Below are 15,866 nucleotides of genomic sequence, written 5' to 3'. Positions count from 1 at the left end.
ACTCTGAAAAACAAACTGAGGGTTCTAGAGGGGAGGGAGGGTGGGGGACGGGTTAGCCTGGTGATGGGTATTAAAGAGGGCATGTACTGCATGGAGCGCTGGGTGTTATACACAAATAATGAATCATGGAACACTACATCAAAAACTAATGATGTAATGTATGGTGATTAACATAACATAATAATAAAAAAAAAACTGCATTCTGCCAAATAAATGGAAGACCCACTAAGGTACCCAGAATGCCACTGGGGCATGGCCTAGATATGAGATCAATAGATAAATAGATAAAGTAGCAAGCAGAATGTCCTAGTCCCTTATTCCCAGAAGGACAAAGTTGGCTCCTGGAGCATACTTCAAGAGATGCAGAAGATACGCTCATCTAATACAGCTCAGGATGAATTTGTACACGTTTTATTTAAATTAAGCCTTAATAGTGGTTTCTGTAAATAAGGAGCCCCATAAAAGAGGCAGGAAAGCAAGCATTAAAGTGTTCCCCTGTGCTGTGGTCACAATGAAGTCCCAAAGGATGAAAACAATTTAGCCTACTTCTTTTCTCCTTATCTGGCTTCTAGCTTTCATTTTTCTAAACAATTATTTTCTAATTCAGATGCTTATTAAGAACCTTCAGGTCAATATGATGAAAGACACTTTGTAAAATGAAGAACTAGCAATTATGCCAAAGTTTGGGCCTTTGCAATGAATGAAGCATTTTCTACATAGAAATCCATAGCTATGACCCAGGGGCAATGCAGAGGTTAATTTTTTGGTTTTTTTGTTGTTGTTGTTCTTTCTAATGAAACTTTCTCTCTTATTTTCCTGCCAGTTTTCTTTGTGTCTCAGAATTGAATGCAACCCACCGGACTTCGCCTCTGGTTCCCTCCCTTTTCTGCACTACACAACAGTCACAACTACACAAAGTGTGCTCTGTAAAGCCGTGATTGTGTGAGGCTGGTGTTTGCTTGGAGTGTTGGTATGGTACACGTCATTTTGTTTAGGTCCCTGGCCCCCTTTTCTATCTTGCTTTGAAAAACCTTGTTCAGCCGTTGCAAGAGAGAACAAAATGCCCTGCAAAAAGGGGGGGAAAGAAATTGCAGAGAAAGTCTGTTTACCCAATGCACATGGACCAGAAATCAAAATACCCTGACCAACTTTGTGGTTTAAATTTTCAGCAGCAGAGACCACAGGACAAAGCTCCTGGGGAACAGTGGGAGAAATAAATGTTGGTAGCATCCCCTCCTCTTTTTATTAGTCATACAAAAGAGGATTCTTAATTTTAAAAGGACTAGCATGTGTGGGAGAATCATACCTCCCTCTATGTATTATTGATGGGAGACAGTAACACAGACAGATGGAAAAATAAATTGGCTTCGTTCAATAAAGACAAGAAAGGTAGGGTTGTGGAATTGAATCCTCTCGTGGTGTATCAGAGACGTGATCAGGTTTATGTCTGAGTCTGCTGGAAATCCAGTTATTTTAGATTATTTTAGGTTCTTGCACTTACAGGGCTTTGCTAATTAATGAAGGTTTTTATTGTAGTTATCACTGTATGCCTATATCAAGAGTCAAGTCCTTGAATATGACTTCAGTGCTACTGGTTTCTGACCAAAGTATGTTTTGCTTTAATCAAGGCACTCCCGTAGTTCTAAATATGTTTTTAAGTCTAGTTTGTAACCTGGATTTTTTTATGGTCTTGTGTGGCCCATACTGTACTAACAGGAACACCTTGCTGGAAATTCTCTGCAAATCCTACTTTATTTACAGTTCAGTGCTTTTGTTCCCCAAATTACTCTTTATCTACTGTCCTTGTTTGAAATATTAGAGCATTTTGGAAGAGTATGAATAAAGAAGATTCCTTTTCTTTCAATGGTTAGATTTATATCATGAAGGCCTTTTTAAAATTTCTTCCTTTAGCCGTCTGTGTTGTTCTCTGGGTCCCGGGACCATGAACTGAGCAGATGCTAAATGAGGCTCATCCCAGCTACTGGGATTTGGAGCAGATATAAATAACAGTGTTTATTTTAATAAAGTGAGGTGTCTTGGAATAACCAAGAAATAAATTCGTATCCATTTCATATTATATCAGCCTTTCTTTAATTATCTCTGTAATGTAATTTATGCGGATGTAGATTTTAGTTCTACTTTCCATGTGGGAAACTAAACACTGTTTGGTTAAGCATTATAAAAAATCATGTTTTAGTGTGCACCTGGTTAAAAATGAGGGCTAGGGAAACTTCAGAAGAAGCTCCTGAGATGTTTGTACAGCCAGAGAATTATGGGTCCTTTAATCACTCAAGAAGAAATTTTTATATCCTGGCATTTACTTATACAGATTTATATTAAATCTATAAAACAGCGCACTGAACATAGTTGGTTTACAATTCTCTGTTCTCATTTATCCTGAAAGGCAAATTTGGTCAGGGAGCCCCAATACCTAACTACTTGCTACCTAAATGTTTACTTGTCTTCAAAAATCCATTTTGAGTTACAACTGAAGCAAAACTATTTTCAAAGATTGAACTTAAATTGTATTCTCTTTTTATTGATTTTTAAAACTAAACCCTTGCTTAGAGTTAGTTTTCTGTCGGTAGAACAGTTGAAGTTTTCATTCTGATTTTGGGATCAAAAAATAGCAATTCTTAAACCATGCCCCCACAGAACACTGTATGACATAGACTGGTTCAAGATTTGGTTCCATCCTTTAAAATGACATATTTCATGTCACCAGTTTAGCAAATGAAAATGCAGGACACCCAGCTAAGTTTAAATTTCAGATAAACAATAGTATTTTTTGGTTTTGGGGGGGGGGTTTGTGGTTTTTTTAAAAGATTTTATTTATTTATTTATTTTATTTATTTTTTTAAAAGATTTTATTTATTTATTTGAGACAGAGAGAATGAGAGACAGAGAGCATGAGAGGGAGGAGGGTCAGAGGGAGAAGCAGACTCCCTGCCGAGCAGGGAGCCCGATGCGGGACTCGATCCAGGGACTCCAGGATCATGACCTGAGCCGAAGGCAGTCGCTTAACCAACTGAGCCACCCAGGCGCCCAAACAATAGTATTTTTTGTAAACAGAAATACAGGTATATTTCTCTGCCTTTGAAAATACTTAAGAACCAATCTAGTCATGAAATTAAGATTTCATTTTTTAAAAAGATTTATTTATTTATTTGAGGGAGATAGAGGGCACATGCACACGAGTGGGAGGGTCAGAGAGAGAGGGAGAGATACTCTAAAGCAGACTCAATGCTGAGCGCAGAGCTTGACGCTGGCCTTGATCTCACGACCCTGAGATAATGATCTGAGCCGAAACCAAGAGTTGGACACCTAACCAACTGAGCCACCCAGGAGCCCCAAGATTTCATTTTTAATTTACTCCCCGTGTTTTAAGTTTCTTTAATGAAGAGGATATTTAAGGTTGGAATTAATAATCTGGGAATGCCTATTCTCTCATAAATATATCAATGAAATGCTGCTCATTACTTTTACAAAGTCACTTTTTTTATAAAATGACTTATTTTTGCACCTATATTAAAAATGCCAAGTTATCCCAAATCTAAGGGATTTATAAAAGTAAATCTTGTGGGATGAATTGTCAAACCAAAGTTTTTAGGAATATATATGTTCCTAAAACTTAAGATGATGACATAATTCATAATTCAATAAATCTCCATCACTGATACTTTGAGGTTTTTCTTTTTATTTGGTCATTTTTAGTAGAGATTATTGAGCACCTGTGTTATGTCAGGCACTAGATATAAATGTGAAGGAAGTAATGTCCCTTTCTTCAAGAATCTCATAGTCAAATTGGCAAAAAAAAAAAGGTAAGTTAACTGCAAGAAAGTGTCATTGTTGCTAAAATACCTCAGAACACCACCCACAAATGTGTTAATTCTGCTGGGAATACATGTTCCAAAACCCAAAGTGCTTCTAAAACCATGACTAGATAAACATTTTTGACATTAGCTATTAATGAATTCTTATTGTGGATTGGCCTCTATGCTAATTTAAATTAATCCATAATCTAAGTGAATCTTCATAATTCTACAACATACATTATTTTATGATTCTCTTTTTGCAGGTGAGACTACTGAGGCACAGCAAGATAGAATCACATGCCCAAGGGCACACCTCTTTGGAAAGGTGGCCCAACTGATGCCCGCTATGAATCAAAAAACCAGGATATAGGATTGAGTCAAAGTGATTCATGGTTTTTATTTGTCCACAGTAGATTCACTGAGGGATCACCAATAGCAGAGCACTTATTTCTAGTACAAAATGCTGAAATAGCTGAATATTATTGGACTAGTAATTGCTTATATTGGAGTTTTTCTCTACTGGACTGGACTCATTCTTTTTTTTCCATCAACATCACTTGCTCCACAAAACCATCATAGATTACAGCCTAGATTTCTTAACCTGTATATCATCTGAAGGGAGAGTATCTTTCAAAGTGATTAATTTGAGACTCAAATGCCTTCACCAGTGAATTAATTCAAATATTTAGGAATGAAATAATACCAATCTTGCACAAACTCTTCTAGAGAATAGAAAAAGAATACTTCCTAACGATGTAGGAGGCCAGAATAACCTCAATTCTATAACCCAACAAGAATATTTTCAAGAAAGAAAAATTATAGATCAATATCTCTCATAAAAATAGATATAAAATCTATAAAAATATTAGATTTAACCATATAAATTACCACCTGTAGGTGAAATATGGTCAAATGGCAGCCATTATGATTCAAACTAATAGCATATTCTTTAAGAAGAGTAGCATCATAATCAAATGAGGTTTGAAAAAATCAATATAATTCACACTTTAAAAAAAGAAAAAATTATTAGTCATCTCAAGAGATGCAAAAATTTGATAAGATTTAATACACATTTATGAAAATAAGTCTTGGCAAACTAGTTATAGATTTATTAATTAATAAAGAATTCTCTGTACAGCTCCCTCTCCTTGAGTGTGGGCAGAACCTGTAAATATGATGGGATATCACTTCACAATTAAGTTACTAATTAGTCATGTCAAGTTAATCAAAGGGCAGTTTATCCAAGTGGGCCTTACTTAATCAGATGAGCCATTAAAAGGGACTGAGACCTCCCTTAAGTCACAGAGATTTGATATAAAGAGGATTTCCCACTGCTAGCTTTGAAGAGGAAAGAGACCAAATGGCCAGGACTTGAGTGTGGCCACTAGGAGCTTGAAGAAACCCCCGCCAGGCAGGGAAAACAACAGAAAACAAAATAGGTACCTCAATCTTATAATCACAAGGATCTGAATTCAACCAATGAATGATCTTAGAAGAGGACCCAAATCTCCAGACAAAAACCCAGCCTCAGGTAGCACCATGATTTCAGCCTTATGAGACCCTAAAATAGAGAATCCAATTGAACTCTGCCCAGACTTCTGATCTACAAAACTGCGAGATAATAAATTTGTGTTGTTTTAAGTTGCTGAATTTGTAGTAATTTGTTATGCAGCAATAGAAAAGCAACTCAAAACTGTATTTTAAAAATCCACAAGAAATATCAAACTAAATGACAAATATTAAAAACTTTCCTTTGAGATCAGAAATGCCTACTTTCATTATTTCTATTCAATATTGCACTGGCTGTCCTAACATATACAACAAAACAAACAAAAAGAAATAAAAGGCATTAAGGGTTGAAAAGAAATGGATAAAATTGACATTGTTTACATGATTGTGGACCTAAAATATCCAAAGAATCTATAAACTTTTAGAATTGAAAATAAATGTACCAAGGTTGCTCAGTACAAGGAAAGTCAATATCCAACAGTAATTTTATTTTTATAAAACACAATAATTGTATTTGTCCCTAGTATGCAGCAAAAAGTGGAAAATAACATTTTTAAAATGTCATTTATGATAGCACCAAAATAATCAAACACAATTGAGAAATATAATGAAACGTATACAAGACTCTTGTACTAAAAACTAAAAGATCATTACTGAGAGAAAGAAAAGATTTAAATAGAGAGAGATACTATGTTCATGAATTGTGAAGATATCAAGCCGCCACAAATTAATTTACCTACTGCCGTCCCAATATAAATTCCAGCAGTGTTACAGACTGAATGTTTGTGTCTCCCCCAAATTCATATGTTGAAATCCTAACCCCCACTGTAATGATATTAAAACATGGGGCCTTGGGAGGTAATTAGGTCATGTGGGTAGGGTCCTTGTGGATGGGATTAGGCCCTTAAAAGAAGAAAGATTTACAAGCTCTCTCTCTCCCTTTTTCCCTCCCTCCCCCTCTCCCTCTCTCTCCTCCCTCTCTTCCTCTCTCTCCCTCCTTCCCTCTCTCTCTCTCTGCTATGGGAAAAAGCAACAAAAAGTAACCTGCCTGCAAACCTAGAAGTGGACCTTCATCAGACATTAGATCTGTCAGCTCCTTTATCATGGACTTCCAGCCTCCAGAACTGTGAGAAATAAATTTCTGTTGTTTAAGCCACCCATCTATAGTAATTTGTTATAGCAGCCAAGGTCACTGAGAGGAGCAGTTTTAAATTTTTTGGATAAAATTAATAGGTTGTAGTCCCAGTTGTTTAATTTGCTTATTGCCTGTGATTTTGGAGTCATATCCAAAAAAATCTTTGCCAAGACCAATGTCAAGGAGATTTTTCCCTACGTTTTCTTCTAGGAGTTTTAGTTTCAGATGTTACAATTAAGTCTTTAATGCATTTTGAGTTAATTTTTGTGAACAGTGTAAGATAGGGTCTAATTTTATTTTTTTGCATATGGACAACAGTTTTCCCAACATCCACTTATTGAAGAGATTATCCTTTCCTTATTGTATGTTCTTAGAAGCTTTGTTGAAGACTAGTTCACCACATCCATATAGGTTTATTTCTGGGCTTTCTGTTCGTTCCATTGGTCTATGTGCCTGCTTTTATGCTAATATGCAAAAGTCTAAGAAGAGCTAAGAAAAGGTTATTGTGGCACATCAGCTAGGTAGAGAGAGAATTATTTTTTCAATAAATAGTACTGTATGAATTGGATATCATTATAGAAAAATGTATCTTAATTCCTACCATACATCATATAGAAAATTAAATTCCAGGTGGATTGCAGATTTAATTGTGAAGAATAAAACAATATGTCATTTAGAGAGAAACTGCAGGAGAACATCTTCCTGACTTGGGGGTAACAAAGATTTTTTTAAAAAACATGACATATAAGGCAAAACTATAAAAGCAAACCATCTGTTAAATCAAACTATACATAATTAAAAATAAGAGAGTTACAAGTAAACCTATGGAATGGGACAAGGTATTTTCAATGCATTTTTCAACAATGAATTCATATCCTAAATATATAAAGAACATCAACAATTCAAGAAGAAAAAGGAAAGCTTCCCAAAAGAAAAGTGATCAAAAACCTGAGCAAATACTTCATAAAAGGAGCTATTCAAATGGCCAATGACTTATAAAAAGGTACTCAAATTCATTTGTCATCAGAGAAATTAAAATATCACACCCACACTAGAAGGATTAAAATGAAAAAGGCCAAGTATTGACTAAGACATGGAGCATGTGAAACTCTCATGTACTAATGGCAGGAGTATAAATTGGTACAACCATTGTGGAAAATTGAGTATCTATAATATCTGAATATATGCATATTCTATGGCCCAGCATTTCTACTCTTAAGTGTATGCCTAATAGAAATTAAAACATATGTCCACCAAAAACACATACTACAACATTTGATAGCCTCACTATTCATAATAGTAAAAAACTGGAAACTGCCAAAATCCCCTTCAATAGTTATAAGTAAATTATGGTGTAATCACAGAATGGAATACTACACAACAGTGAGCATGAAAAATCTACAAGGACATACAAGAATGGGGATGAATCTCAGAAAAATAATGTTGATAAATGAAGCCAGACACATGAGGTCATGCGATGAAATTCAGTTTATATAAAAAGTACAAAATAGGCAAAACTAATTACTGCTGATGGATATCAAGACGGTGGCTACATTGTGTGAGGAGGTGATTGGAATGGCTGTGAAGTTGGGGGAGGAGCTTCTGGGGTGCTGGTAATGTTCTATTTCCTAATTTAGGTGCAGATTGGATTTAGTCGGTGAAAATTCTTTGAGCTATGTAATTATATGTGCATTTTTTTCTGCTGGAATATTTTACCTCAATAAAAAGTAAAATTTAAAAACAAGCAAACAAAATCCCTATGTTTTGCAGGCAAGTCAGGCATCCATTAGTGTCATGATCAGCCTAGAGGGATGCTTCTAGCAGAAGCAGGCAGTTCATTCACACTGGGTGATGGGAACCATCCTAGTTTTAAATTCTATCAAAAATAATTTGCAGAAATGCAAGACATATGAAAATGTGTCAGCCTAATTAGTAGTTGAGAAATGCATATTAAATGGAGAAATATTATTTTTACCTGTCAAATTGGAAAACAAATGCCCATGCCCATGCTGTGAGGAAACAAATTGATTTCACCACACTTGGAAAGTATTTTGGTGATACATAACTGGAATCTAAAAAGGTTTTTTTTTTTTTTTTTTTTTTAATTCTTTCATCTAGTAATTCTTCTTCTGGCAGTGTAAACCAAGGAAATAATATGAGTTACAGAGAAAGCCTATGACGAACATTGTATTTTAAAGCAGTATTTATAATGGTGAAAGAGAAAACATTCAAATATGTGACAAAAAGGTAATGATAAGTAGACCATGGCACTTTCATAGATTCAATAAGACATTAGGCAATCATTCAATATTATGTAGGGTGTTGCAATAACACAGAAAAGCCTTAAGTTAAAGTGTTGAATAGGAAGAAATAGACTAAAATAATAATAATTTATTTGGAGATAGGATGATGAATGCTTTCTTTCTTCCTCTTCAATTTATTTATATCTTCTAGATTTTCTTTACTGAGGATAAATTACTTTCATAAGGAAAAAAGAGGAAAATTGTTTTTTTTTTTCCAGAAGACAATCATATACTCAGACAAAACAAAGCCAGAAAATGAGGTTTGTCATACTGTTTGCTTAACTAGAAATAAATTTCCATTTAAAAAATGAGTTGAATTTACAATTATATATTTGTACTGGTCTATTGGCTTTCAGCTGTACTTTGTTTTTTAATTTTTATTTTGTAATTTTTAAAAAATTGTAGTAGAATTAACATATAGTATTACATTAGTGTCAGGTGTAAAATATAATGATTCAACATTTCTATACATTACTCAGTGCTCAGCATGACAACTGTACTCTTACTCCCCTTCACTTACTTCACCCCTCCCCACTCCCACCTCTGACAACCACTAGTTGGCTCTCTGTATTTGAGTCTGTTTTTTCATTTGTCTCTTTTTTCCTTTGTTCATTTGTTTTGTTTCTTAAATTCCACATATGGATGAAATCCTATGGTATTTGTCTTTCTCTGCCTGACTTATTTCACTTAGCATCATACACTCTAGTTCCATCCACGTTGTACTTTAAATTTCAGACATCTGGAATAGAACTCGCTAAGCCAACCACCACTTACTACCTCTCTGATAAAATGTCTAGTCCTGGGGGTGCCTGGGTGGCTCAGTCGGTTAAGCGGCTGCCTTCGGCTCAGGTCATGATCCCAAGGTCCTGGGATCGAGCCCCTCATCGGGCTCCCCGCTCAGCAGGAAGCCTGCTTCTCCCTCTCCCACTCCCCCTACTTGTGTTCCCTCTCTCCTGTCTCTCTCTCTGTCAGATAAATAAATAAAATCTTTAAAAAAAAACCTGTTTATAAAAAAAATAAATAAATAAAAATAAAATGTCTAGTCCTGTATTCTGTTAGTCAGCTGGTGCTCAAAGCTGAAAACCTCCATCTTTCTCTCTCTCTCTTTCCTAAATCAGTATATACCCTTTATATTCTAGTATAAACATTTTCCTGGAATTAATCCAACCCAGTTTCTCTTTGTTCTCACTGCTCCTGCCCTAGTTCAGGTTGTTTAACATCACGCTTGAACAAGGTCTTCCTAAATTATATTTTTGCCTTAGTTTCTTCTTCCTCCAGCCCTATGGCCAAACCACAGTGCTGGCAGGGGTGGGGAGGGTGGATCACATTTGAGTGGGACTGGAGGTGGGTGGCAAGCATATCCAACAGGGGTGCGACCTCAAACTGTAAGGAATGCCACGGTGAAACCTGATCACAAATGTTGATTTGGGCCCTCAACTATACCTTCCGGATGAGCCACAAAGGCACTAATAACAAAGGCTGTTCCAATCACTCACAATTAAACAGGAATAGTGAGCCAATTTTGTGAGCAAAGATAGGTGGGCTGCAACACAGGGGAATGACGGGGGCTCAGGGGAGCTGTCAGCCCCTCCCTCTGCCAGAGAGCCCAGCGGAATGCTCACATTGCTCATGTATAGTATTTCTAAAGAAATTATTAAGGGGCACCCAGGTGGCTCAGTTGGTTAAGCATGTGCCTTCAGCTCAGGCCATGATTCCAAGGTCCTGGATCGAGTCCCACATCAACTCCAGCAGCGGGCTCCTTGCTCAGCAGGGAGCCTGCTTCCTCTCCCTCTGCTGCTCCCCCTGCTCGTGCTCTCTCACTCTCTCTGTCAAATAAATAAATAAAATCTTTTAAAAAATTAAAAAAAGTTATTAAGATTATCTGGTAGCGGGTCACAGTGATACATACGCTTCTTTTGAAGAAAGTTGCCCTTTGCTGTCTCCTACATCTGGCATTTACTTTTTCATTAGTATAAAATAGATATCTGCTAATGTGTTCTGAATACCTATGAATACCAAATAATATTTCATATTATTATGAATAAGTATTAAGAATAGCAATAATTATATTAATGATCATTATAATCCTAATTTCTACTATTTACTGGTTCATAGACCAGTGCTTGTTGCCTTGGGGCAGGTCAGAGCTGAAAAATGATCCCTTCCAGATCATTCTGAATGTTTCGATCTCCAGGCCACACAGTTTCTTTTGACATTTAAAAACATGACTTATTCAACTTGGCCACAAAATCATACCTAGCCTGTGAATGTATTTATATAAGTATGAAAATAGGCCAAACTAATATATGATGTGTGTAAGTCAGACTGGCAGTCACATTTGGGGGCGGTCATGATGAAGAAAGGGCCATGAAGGGGGCAGGGCTTCTGGGGTGCTGTAATGTTCTTCTCAGTGTGGGTGCTCATTGTAAAAGTCCACTGAGCTGTGTGCTTCTCTGTGAACTCCTCTGCACAAACATTACATTCCAATAAAAAGTAAAATAAAAAGGTAATTTCTTCAAATCGTTGTCAATACATGATTTACATAAAAATTACTGTACTCAAATGGCATGGAAATTTACAAACTGTAATTTTATAAAATTGTGTTTTCCTTATGCTATAACATCTTCCTCATCCATCAATGTATCATTTGTACTAAGGAATAGTTGCTTGATTATGTGGTTGTTTTTTGTTTTTTGTTTTTAAAGATTTTTATTTATTTATTTGACAGAGAGAGACACAGCGAGAGAGGGAACACAAGCAGGGGGAGTGGGAGAGGGAGAAGCAGGCTTCCCACAGAGCAGGGAGCCCGACGCGGGGCTCCATCCCAGGACCCTGGGATCATGACCTGAGCCGAAGGCAGACGCTTAATGACTGAGCCACCCAGGTACCCCTTGTTTTGTTTTTTTAATTTCCACTCTGTCATGTTCCAAAAAGGTGATTGAGAAATAAGGAAAAGTCTTTTCATTCTGGGGGCAAGGACGTCAACCATAAAAGTGGTACGTATTTTTGAATGTCTAATACATGTCACAAGCATTGCATGTATTATCTTTAATTATCCAACAACTGGTGAGATGAGTTTTGTTATTCCTTTTTGCAGACGGGCTAACCGAGGCTCAGAGACGTAAAATCATTTGCCCAGGCCACACAGAATTTTTTTTCCACTCAGGTTTGTTTCATTCCCAAACCTGTTCCTTTTGCATGATACCGCATCATGCATGTCTGCTTTTCAGAACGACGCCAGCTTGTTGAGATGTCCCCTGGAGACAGAATAGTGGCTGACCATCAGCACTACAGCCTAGAGATGGAGAACTAATGCACCTTCATGTCCCTTCCCCAGTGAATCCTTAGCCCGTAAAAAATCCTTTTTACCTTAGTCTTCCTAAGTCAGGGGTCATCTTATTTAGATGCTGCTTGGAGCTCCGTGATGTCTATCAGCGCTTCAATTTCAGCTCTTGTCTTTTTTTAATCCCCTTCACCTATTTTGCCCATTCCCCCAACCACCTCCCCTCTGGCAACCACCAGTCTGTTCTCTCTTTCCCTTTTTGTTTGTTGTATTTTTTAGAATCAACATATAAGTGAAATCATATGGTTTTTGTCTCTATCTGGCTTATTTCGCTTAGTCTAATGCTCTCTAAGTCCATCCCTGTTGTGGCAAATGACAATTTCAGATGTTTTATCTGTCTCTTTGCAAGGAGATGAGGAAGTAAAGTTATTCATATCAGGCTTTTGAGAAAAAAAAATGTACATAATGACCCAAATTAGGCTGATATGATTGCTTTAAGGACAGAGTCCTCTCCCTTTACATCTGCCCCATCAAAGTCACACTACTTTCGCTTGAGCTCCAAGGGTGCGTGTGGGAGCCCCTGGCCTAATGCTAGGGATGACACAGGGATTCATCATGTCCTTAAATCAAAACTTCACCGAGAGCCTGCCGTATACCAGATGTGTTATGTATTGGATGTTGAGGATACAGCAGTGAGTCAGGCATTTTTCCTGCCCTGAAGAAGCTTCCAATTTTGTCACTAATGGGTTTGGGATCCAGTAGCCTCACAACCACCTCAGAGCTGACCTGCATCTGTAGATTACTCCCGGAACCACTGATTTTGCTTAGATCAAGCCAGTTGAGACACCCCCAACCTTTTACTCACCAAGGCATATGCCTTCTGCAACAAACACTGTTTGCCATCCATTTAATCTCCCCTCCACGGTCATGGTCAACCTTTCTTTTTCACGGTCTTATTTGTTCATATGCTGTGTTCATGGCAGCCTCCAGTTGTAGCCTTTGTGTATGTGTGCCTGTGCACATGCATGCATATGTGTGTGCGTGGGTTTCATCTTCCCAACTAGATCTCCCCAACTTTTTGGAGGTAAGAACTCTGTGTTTTAATTTGTGCATGCTTAGAATGCCTTGTTCATTCAACTTAGCTAAAGAAGTACTGTTGATCAACTGACTGATTGACTGAATGACTCTGAGACCACCTATCCCCTGTAACACACCAGGTTAGCTAATTCAGAAGTGCTTCTCTGGGATGGGTCCCTAGAGGTGAAACAACAGGGCACTAGTCGATGGGGTGTTCACCTTGTGGTGTTTGATGTGCTATCAACTGCTGAGAGTTTGCCAAAGGTGACTGATAATGAGCACTACGATTTCCTTATTAAAGTTAATTCAGCGAGAAAAAGTATCCAGATAGCATTAAATAAAAATGCAGTCTTTGGTCCTTCCCAAATCTGGCCTGATATCAAAAACTCCTGAGGTTCTACAACAAAGGAGAGAGGAGAGTCGAATAATCCCTATAACCACATGCAGAATTCCTTTGAACAAAAGTGCCCAGGGCTAGCCCATCCCCATCCCTCTTTTCCCATAAAGGGGTCCAGGTATTCTAAAGGTTAGTGAAAAAGGCTTATACGAGATTACCCTGTGGCACAGACTAATTGTTCTCAAATATAGGTTGTCCCCAAATAAAGCAAAAAATAATCAGTAGTGGACTTGAGGTCACCATTTGCAGGGGATGGGCTGGATCCTTCAAAGAAAAGCTCTCAAGCCTACTGCAAACACAACTCTTCCCATTTGCTCATAAGATCCCTTGCTGGGGAGCCACTAGACAGATGGACACCCCCAATCCTTACTGAATCTCAGCTCTTTTCTTCCTAAAGGCATTTTGACTCCTACCAAGCTAGCCTAGTAGCCTGGATGATTTCTATCTCCATGAGAAAATAAAGTTCTGGGACTCCAGTAAACTGTGACTTGGATGAGCTAAGATATACAGATATGTCAACATAACCCAGTGGCTAAAAGTCAGATTGCCTCACTTTGTTCGGGACACTGTGTCTGGGTTTAAATCCTGGCTCTACCACCCATTAAACAATTACACCGTGGGGCAATTTGCTTAACTCCACTGTCCTCAGAAGTCGCATGGTAACAACAACCCTCTCTGAACTATTTGGAAGAATAATGACCAAGGGAAATGTTGAGCATAAGGTCTCCTGTACCTGAGTGCTCAATTTTTATTGGTCCCACTCCACTGGATCTCAGACACAAAATGTGGAATGAATACCATCCCCTCTGTGGGGGTGGGGGGTGGTGGGGAGGGTAGGTTTCCCATTCTTGTCATTGCAGGGATTCTAATTCACAGGGCTCCTCTTGAAGTTCCCTGTGTCTCCACTTCTTATCCCAAATCCCAAACTCGAGCAGAGATCTTATGACCTCCCAATAGTTCAGCATTGTAGAGGCTGACAGGGGGATGCATCCTTTTAAAGTAATTCGCGGAGGAAACAGCCTTCACATTATCATGTTCCCATGCAAGTTCTTCCCAGCTTTGGTTCTATGAGGTCCTCATCAATAAAAGGCTGTTCTGGGCAAATATATTTTAAGAACACTGCTACCATTTCCCTGTCTTGGAGATTTTCAGAATCATCAACATCTGAAAGGCTCGAAAAGATCATTCAGGAAAGAAACCTATTTGACTTCATCTCACATAGTATCTCTGCCGTTTATTTTACTGCAGACCCTTTTGTTAGTATCTTGGAAGTTGTATTCTTAGGAAAACACACGGAAATGGAGAGACATGTCAAAAAAACAAAACAAAACAAAACAAAACAATAACAACCAATAAATGTACTGGAAACAGCCACCATTCGATTTTCCCAAATTCTCAGAAAACATTTTTTAAAATGCTCTGTAGTTAGTATTGGCCACATTTAAGCTGTCCTTTTGTAAAATGATCATACCTGGACACGAAACTGAGGTCTCGCAGATTCAGGGACAGTGACAGGAGTCCCATACACACAGAAGACATGTTTGTTTGTGAAAAGCTTTCTGCGCTTATTAAGCACTAATAGCTTGATTTTGACTTTGTTTTTGATTTTTTTTTCCAAAGGAGAGTTGTCTTCCTTATAAAGTAGATCATTCGGCTCCATTCTACACCAATATGTTTTTGCCTCTCACTCTTTCTTTGTGTAGTAATCTAATATAGAATCTGTTCCCACAGGTTTGGGGAAGAAAAAAAAGCCTCCAGCTTCCCCAACCCCCCTCCCCTTTGCCTTCCAATGCCCCCGAGCAGCTGGTAGAGTTTATTGCTCTTCCCTGACATTGGCTTCGTTCTATACATGGAGTAAGATTGATTATCCTCATTCTAAAATGTGAAGATCCAGCGTGCGCCTTTGTCCTGTTTCCCCTGAGAGTGAATTGGCATCAGCAGCACTCGGTAAAGAGGCGGCACCTTTTGGGCCATGAACAGTGACAGCGACAGTCTGGAGCAGGCGTTTGGGGGCCACGCCACCACCTATCGTCCTGATTAGCCTCTACCTTGAGGGCAGGTCCCACCAGGGCAGGCTGCTGCCTCACCAGACCCTGCAATGGAAAGAGTATCCAAGTCCAAACCCCCTTCAGGGTCTGCTTTGCAAGGCTGGCCAGAGGGAATCTGTAACCACAGCTGAAATGGCCCTTTCAAAGGCACCTTTGGTTACACATCTGAGGCTACAGTGATATGGAACCGGATGTGTGTCTGTGTGTGTGTGCATGGTATGTGTGTGTGTGTGCACAGAATGTCTGCCTGAGTCACCCCAAAGACAGGTTGCACAAACCTGGCACATTACAAGATTCTT

This window comes from Mirounga angustirostris, unplaced genomic scaffold (genome assembly GCF_029215605.1).
Source record: "Mirounga angustirostris isolate CCGP_5_RB_7025 unplaced genomic scaffold, mMirAng1.0.hap1 SCAF_5, whole genome shotgun sequence".
NCBI classification, from domain to species: Eukaryota; Metazoa; Chordata; class Mammalia; order Carnivora; family Phocidae; genus Mirounga; species Mirounga angustirostris.
This window is presented reverse-complemented; position numbering follows the sequence as displayed.